General features: G+C 45.3%; 1 protein-coding gene across 3 annotated transcripts in view; it reads right to left on the minus strand.

The window, feature by feature from the left end:
- The window catches only part of CSNK2A1 (casein kinase 2 alpha 1), a 54,023-nt gene extending 46,199 nt beyond the window's left edge, over positions 1 to 7,824 (minus strand). Inside the window, exons 1-2 of one of the 3 annotated variants that reach the window (XM_054510046.2) lie at positions 7,683 to 7,794; positions 3,700 to 3,753 (exon numbers count right to left, since the gene is read on the minus strand). The gene's annotated coding sequence lies outside the window, so the exon portion shown is untranslated. Of the gene's footprint in view, positions 1 to 3,699; positions 3,754 to 7,682 lie in introns of all 3 variants that reach the window. The other 2 variants (XM_045885591.3, XM_045885592.3) reach the window with 2 other exon arrangements.
- Positions 7,825 to 9,392: the final 1,568 nt, after the last annotated feature.

Here is a 9,392-nt window from a genome sequence, read left to right on the forward strand (position 1 = left end):
TCACTTCACTCCAAAGCTGGAGTTCTTTCCAACTATCCTGTTTGCCCATCCCCTGCAATCTCAGTTAAAGAATTCCATTAAAAATGAGAAATTCTCAATCCCTCCCCTACAGATTTCTGTAGCTGTTTCAGAAACCATACCTAAGATACAAAGCCTCCCCGTCCCCGAAAGATACAAAGCCAATAGGAGTTTTCATAAGAAAACATCTCAGAAAGCTACTAAGTTGTGGAATGATACATGTCATTTAATTGTAAGCTTGGGGACAGGGACTATCTAGAGATCCTTAGCACAGCACCTACCAGGTATGTAGTAGGCACTCAGGGTCTGCTGAACAAGTAACATCTTTTGACGGGTTAGAAATTCAATTTTTAAAAGAAAATAATTTATCCATTCATTTTTAACAGGGTTGCTTTCTTAAAATTTACAGAACATTAATGAGATAGCTAAACTGAGAAATGGCCATTAGCGCATTACTCATAACTTCAGAAAAATTCCAAGTGTTCACTTTTCTAAGCAGATTAAAATGTTTCAGCTAATAAAAACCTGTCAGAAAAATCCATGAGACAAGAAAGTATAAAAAGAAAAAAGTGGCCAAAATAAAGGCATTTAAAATGTGACACATATAAATTATAAAAGATTATTCTAAATGTACCCTGGTATTTAACCCTAAAACCCTCACATCAGATAGCCCAATACTTTCTATGCAAGAAAACATTATCACCACTAATGTAAAAAAAGCCTGCCTACCATAGCAACTGTTGCTAAGGAGGCTTCTCATATCTAAGGCTGAAAGACATAGGATTTGTAGAAACCAATGAAATACCACTCCTAGCATGATACTGTGAATTCTTTCACCTTAAACTTTTAAAAAGACTCAATAGGGGCGCCTGGGTGGCTCAGTTGGTTGGGCGACTGCCTTCGGCTCAAGTCATGATCCTGGAGTCCCAGGATGGAGTCCCGCATCGGGCTTCCTGCTCGGCGGGGAGTCTGCTTCTCCCTCTGACCCTCCCCTGTCTCATGCTCTCTCTCTCTCTCATTCTATCAAATAAATAAATAAAATCTTAAAAAAAAAAAAAGACTATGTGGGGGGGGAAATGTGTGTTGGTCAACAACTAGGTCTGCTGAAATCTACCCCAGAGAATACCAAATATTTAAGAAAAACCACCAATTATCTATAACCCAATGTAAATATATCCTTTGTTAAAATGACAGCAGTTCCTTTTCCTTAATCCTGGAGGAATTTATTTGAAAAGCTAGCTGGCCCAGATTTCTATTAAGAAACAGCTAAATGATCTACCACTTTTGAAACTACCCATTTTAGGAGTTCAAAGACATTTAGGTGTACAAATACACTAATTCTCTTGGGAAACAAACTTGGCCCAGATCATCCAATGAATTGTGATAGACCAAGGATCAAATCCACGTCTCATTTTTTTAAAAAGACTTTATTTTTAAGTAATCTCTATACCCAACCTGGGGCTCGAAATCACAACCCTGAGATCAAGAGTTGCATGCTCCACTGACTGAGCCAGCCAGGCTCCCCAATCAGTTTTTCATTCTAAATCAAATATCACGGGTGCCTGGGTGGCTTAGTCATTGGGCGTCTGCCTTTGGCTCAGGTCATGATCCCAGGGTCCTGGGATTAAGCCCCGTATTGGGCTCCCTGCTCAGCAGGAAGCCTGCTTCTCCCTCTCCCACTCCCCCCACTTGTGTTCCCTCTCTTGCTGTCAAATAAATAAATAAATAAATAAAATCTTTACAAAATCAATCAATCAAATATCACAAACATTATTATTACCTTAAAGTGCTAAGACCTTACCTTACACCTAATCCAACAAGTCATATCATTTGTCAGTTTCTTTTCTTTTTTTTTTTTTTTAAAGATTTTATTTATTTATTTGAGACAGAGATATGAGAGACAAAGAGCATGAGAGGGAGGAGGGTCAGAGGGAGAAGCAGACTCCCTGCCGAGCAGGGAGCCCGATGCAGGACTCGATCCCGGGACTCCAGGATCATGACCTGAGCCGAAGGCAGTCGCTTAACCAACTGAGCCACCCAGGCGCCCCCATTTGTCAGTTTCTAAACTTATACAAATTGACTGTATTATGCAGAGGTTGTCATACAGTTGCCAAAACAATTATCATAAATGTTGTAACAGTTAACATCTATCTCTGAGGCCCTTCATATGGTAGGTACTGTGCTAAATACGTTACATCCACTATGGCGATTCTCACAATGACTCCATGAGGAAAGTGAGGCACAGAGAAATCTGTCCAAGGTAAAACCTAGAAAAAGGGAAAGGCAAGGGTGCACAGGGAATATGGTTCAAAAGCCATGAATCTCCATTGCCTGGACCAGCATTCTAGGCCAGCTCTAGGGCTGATTCTTGGTTGAGCCACTTAACCTTCGTGTGGCCCAATTTCCTTTACTCTAAACCCTAAAGTCAAAAATACAGTCTCAGAAGTCCTTCATACCCTGAAATGTTCTAATTTTATAATCATCTTTCTATTCAGGTAACTAACTCAAAAAGAATTGGACTTCTTTCCTCCAACCTCTGAAGTCCTCACTAAAGTTGAGAGTCCATTTTATTAATCTAATCAATAGGACACTATTGCAGAACAAAAACAAACAGGCTTTCTTAAAAGCTAGAACTCCATTCTGCAATTACAATTCCCAAATCTGACTCTTAACCTCAAATGATAATGACAGGGAGAAAAGACCTTAACAACTCTGGGTTGGGGTAGGAGGTGTAAAAAGAACAGAACAGACTATACTGTACAGAGGTGGTTATCAATTCACAAAAAAAGATCACCCATTTCCATCTCCTCTAAAAAGTTGGAAATAGGGGTGCCTGGGTGGCTCAGTCGTTAAGCGTCTGCATTCGGCTCAGGTCATGATCTCAGAGTCCTGGGATCGAGCCCCGCATCAGGCTCCCGCTGCTTCTCCCTCTCCCATTCCCCCTGCTTGTATTCCTTCTGTCGCTGTGTCTCTCTCTGTCAAATAAATAAATAAAATCTTTAAAAATAAATAAATAAAAAGTTGGAAATAAGTCTTTAAAGGGCTCTCATATAAACTCACTGCTTCATTCAACCAATAAAAAGTAATGAAGAAAGGGGCGCCTGGGTGGCTCAGTTGGTTAAGCGACTGCCTTCGGCTCGGGTCATGATCCTGGAGTCCCTGGATCGAGTCCCACATCCGGCTCCCTGATCAGCAGGGAGTCTGCTTCTCCCTCTGACCCTCCCCCCTCTCATGTGCTCTCTCTCTCATTCTCTCTGTCAAATAAATAAATAAAATCTAAAAAAAAAAAAAGTAATGAAGAAATTGTCATTAATCCAAGACATTTATTATAGGCATGGGAAAATCACCTATTTATAGGATAAATTCTACCAAAATGGTTTAGAACTCTAGAATCTACATTTTACCAAGCTAGTCATCTAGCCAATTCAAACTGCACTTAAGGACAGTAACAGGATATTTAAACACCAAGGAAAAAAGGCATAGATTCCACTCAACACAATTACTCTGTGAAGTCTTCTAGGACCAAATCACTTTGCAAAATAATCCTTGCTACTTTTGTTCTCTAGAAAATAATCTCCCCAAGATTCTTAAATAAAATCACCAAAACCCCCTCTATTAGTTTTCTATTGTTGCTATAACAAATTACCACAAATATAAAACAACACAAACTTATTATCTCACAGTTTCTACAGGCCAGAAGTCAGGTGGGCTTGGCTGGGTCTTCTGCTTAGGGTCCTGCAAGACCAAAAATCAAGATGTCCACGCTGCTCTCTTCCTTGTTGGAAACTCCAGGGAGAAATCTGCTTCCAGGCTCATTTAGATTGTTGACCAAGTTTAGTTTCTTGGGTTGTATGACTGATGCCTCCATTTCCTTGCTGGCTGTCAGGCAGGGCTGCCCACCTGCTTTCCATGAAGCCCCCTCCAGTAATGTCAGGTGACTCCCTCTCATGTTTCAAATCTGACTTGTTCTGCCCATCTCTCTGACTCCAGCTGGAGAACGTTCTCTGCCTTCATGTTAGATTGGACCCACTCAGAAAATCCAGGATAATCTTCCTATCTTAAAATACTTAAACCATAATTACATTTGCAAAGTCCCTTTTGCCACATAATGTTAATATTTAGATTCCAGGGATGGGTGGGGCAGGGTATCACTTCATCTACCACAGCCCACCGTCTGACCTCCAGAGATTCATACCTCTCCCAAATGCAAAATACATCCATCCCACATCCTAAGGTCTCATTCCATTATAGCATCAACTCAAAGTCCAAAAATCTCACCTAAAGCTCATCAATTAAAAAGTCCCTAATCTCATTTTCTAAATCAGGTGTAGATGAGGCTCTGAGCATAATACAGTAAGTAAAACTCATGGGGCACAATTCCTGAAAACAAAAGTTATCTGCTCCCAACAGACAATGGTGGGACAGGCACAGGGCAGCAGTTAAAGACATTCCAGTTCCAACAAGAAAAATGGGAGAAAACAGATCCATTGGTCCAAAGCAGTTTCAAAATCTGGGCAAACTCTGTTCCATTTCAAAGTAAGGGCAAAATCCTCTGTAGCTTTCAGGTCCACCTCTCTGTGCTCTTGGTTCCACCCTCTGAGTCACCCACCTTTTTTAATGAAAAGCAGCAAACTCACACCTGAGTTTTACCAGCCTGTTTCCTGCCTAGAATTTGGGGGTTTTAATAGCCCTCTTTAACTTTCTACTGTCTTTTTCAATCCAAGCTGGCATTGTTTCTGATAGTATAAAATCCTCAAGGACCTCATGGACTTTCCACAAATTTCACAGGGGTTCACTCCATTAGTCAGATTCATATCCACAAATACACCAGACTGCACCTTCAACCCTCTGCTTGGAAGTCTCCTCTGCTGGATAGCCAGGTTCATCACTTACCAGTTCTCTCTTCCACATAACCACAGGATACAATTCTAAGCTTATTTGCCACTATGTACAAAGATTCTCTTTCCTCCAGTTTCCAGTGCCTATGTCATTGCCACCTGGCCCTAACTTGCAGTCAACATCCCTATTTCTATAATCTGTTCCAGGCCTTTTCTATCAGACTCCTCAAATATTTTCTGGCTTTCATCCACTTCCACGTTTTTGGGTAACAGTATCCCACTCCAGGTACCAAAAATCTATACTAGTGTTTTACTGCTGCCATAACAAATTACAACAAACAGGAGTGGCTTAAAACAATAGAAATTCATTATCTCACAGTTTCTGTGGGTCAGAAGCTGGTGGGCGTGGCTATGTTTTCTGCTTAGGGTCTCACAAGGCCAAAATCAAGGAATATTCCTTGCTGGAAACTCTGGGGAAGAATCCACTTCCAAGCTCATTCAGGTTGTTGGTCAAACTCACTCAGTTTCTTGTGGTTGTAGGACTGAGGTCTCCATTTCCTTGCTGGTTGTCAGCTGGGGCTGGTCTCTGCTACTAGAGGCTGCCTGTATTCCTTCTCATGCTTTCTATGTGGCCCCCTCTAGCAACAGCAAATGGGAGTCCCTCTCATGATTGGAATCTCTGATTTCACCCTTCTCCCCTCTCTTGACTCCAAAGTGGAAAAAGCTCTCTGCTTTTAAGGGCACGTGTGATTAGGTTGGGCCTACCCACGAAATGCAAAATAGTCTTCCTATTTTAAGATTCTTAACCCTAATAAGATCTGTAAAGTGCCTTTACCATGTAACATATTTACAGATTCTGGGAATTAAAGTATAGACATCTTTTTTTGGCAGGGGTGGCATTCTGTCGACTACAAACCCAAACCCTATGTAGGGCTTTAAACTCAGTTCCTGAAGAAAATTTCCCCTTTGTCCAAAGGAGTATGTGAAGTAAAGGTGTCTGTTCAGAGTAAAATCAAAGACTCACCCTGTAACAGCGGCTAGGCAACAAGAGAACTAAAAATACACTGTGGGAAAGAAGCTGCCACTTGTTTTATCCCCAAACAGCAAGGCAATAAACCCATTACATAGAAGTAACCCAATGTTCCCCTTAAATGTGTGCTTCTCTTCTCTATTTTATTCCATACAAGAGAACATAACTGGGCATGTTTTTTTTTTTTTTAAACAAAAGTTGCCCCAGGGTGACCTAACTTTGTAAGCAGTTGATAAATCAATCTAAGCAAATTTCAAATCTTTTCATTCTTTCTTGAAGTCATGTACCCTCCCCCAATGGCACATGAAAGTCAAGTATTTCAAAGTCACACAAGGATAAACCTGCCCCAGATAAAACAGCAGGTGAAGTTTTTAAAATGACTTGAGGAAGATCAAGTTACTGGTTCTGGTCTTTCAGTCAAAGGTCCACCAAGCCAATTAAGTCAACTGACTTACAACAAAACAAGAAACTGCAACAATTACTACAAAGGTAATATTCTTCAGTCTTGCCTGTTAGATTCTTGACCACAAATTCTACGCAGGACAGAGGAAGCCGAAATAAACCACCTAGTCCCTTTAATCGAGCACTTACTACCTGTCAGGCACTGCGGTAAGCACTTGACACAAATTATCTTATTTACTGCTCACCATATTGCATGATCTAGGAAATACTGCCCCCACTCTACAGATAGGAAGACCAAGGTTTACAAAGATTAGGACACACAGCTAAGTAGTAATGGCATGATATTTGAGAACCCAAGCACTCTGGTTCTTTACCACTAGCCTGTATTGCCACTCCTTAGATGTAATGCAGTCTCCCAACTCCGAGAAAAATCTTCCCTTTCCAGTTTTCTTTTCATGTCCTCTCCCCATGCCCCCTTCTCATAGAACTCGGCAGCTGAAAGGTAATCAAGTCTTCCCAAATTAATTTACCACCTTCTTTTCAAACTCTTCCTTTCCCACAATGGCAACAGTCAAGAAGCTACTTCTTCCGACCCTGACTTTGCTTTCCAAAAAACAAACTACTGAAGCTCCACCCATCACCTGCCTAGACTAGAAATGTTCCAACGCTACAAAATAACAAACAACAAAAAAAACAGAAACCAAAATAAAAGTCGTACTCTTTCAAAAGGTCACAAACTTAACATGTATACTGTTGGCCAAGCTTTCATTCTACATACTTCCCTTCCACCCAGGCTCCCAACTAACCCTTAACTCCAACTCCACCCATTCTGCCCCACTTCGTGGTCCCCTCCCCCCTTCTCCCCAGCGACCTCGCCCGGGGCTCCCTCTCCCTTGCACCCCAGTCTGCAGGTGGGAAGCCCGCCGGGCCCAGAGGGACCCTTAGAAGGCCCCCACTCCCATCTGCTCCGCTCCGCGGGAAGGTCCACCCCACCCTACCCAGCAGGCACCACTCCCCTAGGCACCCTCCCCCAGCATCCCCTAGTGGCCCCACCCCTCAAGCTCCCTTCCCCCTCCGGCGACCCCTTCCTCCAAGTTGCCCCCTAGTCCCCGCCCCCAGTCCAGCCCTCTCCCCCGCAATAAGCCGGACTCCCGAAAGCCAGTTCCCACCCTCACATCAGCCTCTGCCCACGAAGCCTCACTCCCCGTCCTGAAGGGTGGCCCCAGGCCTCCCCGATGGGCTGCAGGGGCCTCGGCTGGTGTGGGGGGGGGGGCAGGGGAAGGCGACGGGCCGCTCCGGAGTCCGCTGGGAGCGCGAGGGGAGACCGCGCCCCGTTGTCCCATCCTGGGCCCACCTCCACACCCAACGACCTCCCCTGGCGGCTCCCACCGTACCTGTGGTGGAAGCGGCAGCAGCGGCCGCTCTCCCCTCTCCTCACACAGACAATATGGCGGCGGCGGAGGAGGAGACACACGGCTCCGCCGCCAGCCGCAGGGACGAGAGCGAGGCTGCAGCCGCCGCTGCCGGAAGCGGAAACCCCCTTCCTACCAGGAGGCGGGGCGGGACCGCTTCCGAGTCCACCCCCAGCGGAATCTGGCTGAGTGCGGCCATGCTGGGATGTGCTATTGTATCCCTGCAGGTGCAGTTCCGAATTGGGGGGCAAAATGGAAGAAATTCTCAATGTAAAGCATAATAAAGAGATTTGCAATAATTAAGAGCATTTTGTTTTAGTACCTGTTAAGAACTGACGAGGCAGAGAAGAAGAACCTCCCATAGGTTTACAATTGGTTTGCCCCAAGCTAAGATGGCGGTCCCCATGTTTCCTGCACTTCACCCAGCTGACGGGTGGACAAGCCGGCCGGCCTTTCTTGAAGCATGCGCGACCCGCAGGGCTGTAAAGCGAAGCATTTTGGGAGATGGAGTCTCTTGCTCGGACCCCTCGACTAGGGTTAGGGTTCCAGCAGCACATTTGTTCTGCTCAAACTTTTGAGTTCGCAACAAAAGAACGAAAGTTGAACCCTCGGGGTGGTGTGGCGCGGGAGTCGACGGAGTAATGATCCAAGCCCTGGAGAGACTGAGACTCCATTCCTGTCTCCTGCAGGAGTCCTGTTTAGAACTGCCCATCTAGAATAAAGTGTTTTCTTCCTTCGGTCTGCCCCTCCTCCCCCTCCCCTGGCCCAGACAACCTCCCCAAAGCAGCCACAGGGCACTTTATATCTTGCCAACCTGATCGTGGCGTCCTTATGGATAAAAATCTTCCAGGGCTCTCCTTTGTGCACCGAAGATAGCCTAAGTTCTTCTCTTGACATCTAAATTCTTAGATAAATTGGACAGCCACTCACCCCCCTTTCTAGGCTCCTATTGTGCCCCTCCCCTCTCATATTTCTGATGCTTCTACCTACTAAAACTGCCAACTATTCCTGGAGCTTATCTGTGTTGCCGCCTTCCCTTTGCGCTGGCGGTTACTTCTGTTACTGTCACCCCCTGAACTGGCTAACTTCGTATGTCCATTGAATTAATTCAGGGGTCCTTTCTTCTGGGGATCTACCCTCCCTTGAGCTTCCCCAGACGTAGTCAGCAGCCTTGACTGGTCCCTAGCCTGCCTCCTCCGTCAGACTGTGAGCCCCCAGTGGACAGGCCTGGGTGTGATGATCACTGTCCTCTCCGCAGGCCCTGCTAAAAACTGGTGTGTTACCGAGAGGAATTCAAGTGTTAGCCTCACCTCTAGTGGGGCAGAGGTGTGAGGGCTGGAACAAGGGTGAGGAGGTTGGGTTATTTTGGTACCAGCTATTATCCCTGAGCTGCCTCAGAATAGCTGCCTGGCCCAGGAATGGGCCTTCCCACTCTCTCCAGCCCCCCTTTCACGGTTTGTCAGCTTACTGGCACCTCTGCTCCCAAAGGGGCAATTTCCTTCCCTATACGATTGGGGCGGCGGCAACTGCAGACACACAGCAATGACCGCAAGGAGGTGGCTGTGAGTTTTCTGGGCTTATCTGCCAGACAGGTCTGCAGCATTTGACCCCAGGGGCTGGGAATCTACAATAATGGCTTTCTGGGTGCTCGAAGGTGGGTAACCCTCTTCTCCGGGCCTGTTTCCCCACCTG

The sequence above is a fragment of the Mirounga angustirostris genome, unplaced genomic scaffold, assembly GCF_029215605.1.
Source record: "Mirounga angustirostris isolate CCGP_5_RB_7025 unplaced genomic scaffold, mMirAng1.0.hap1 SCAF_10, whole genome shotgun sequence".
NCBI lineage: Eukaryota > Metazoa > Chordata > Mammalia > Carnivora > Phocidae > Mirounga > Mirounga angustirostris.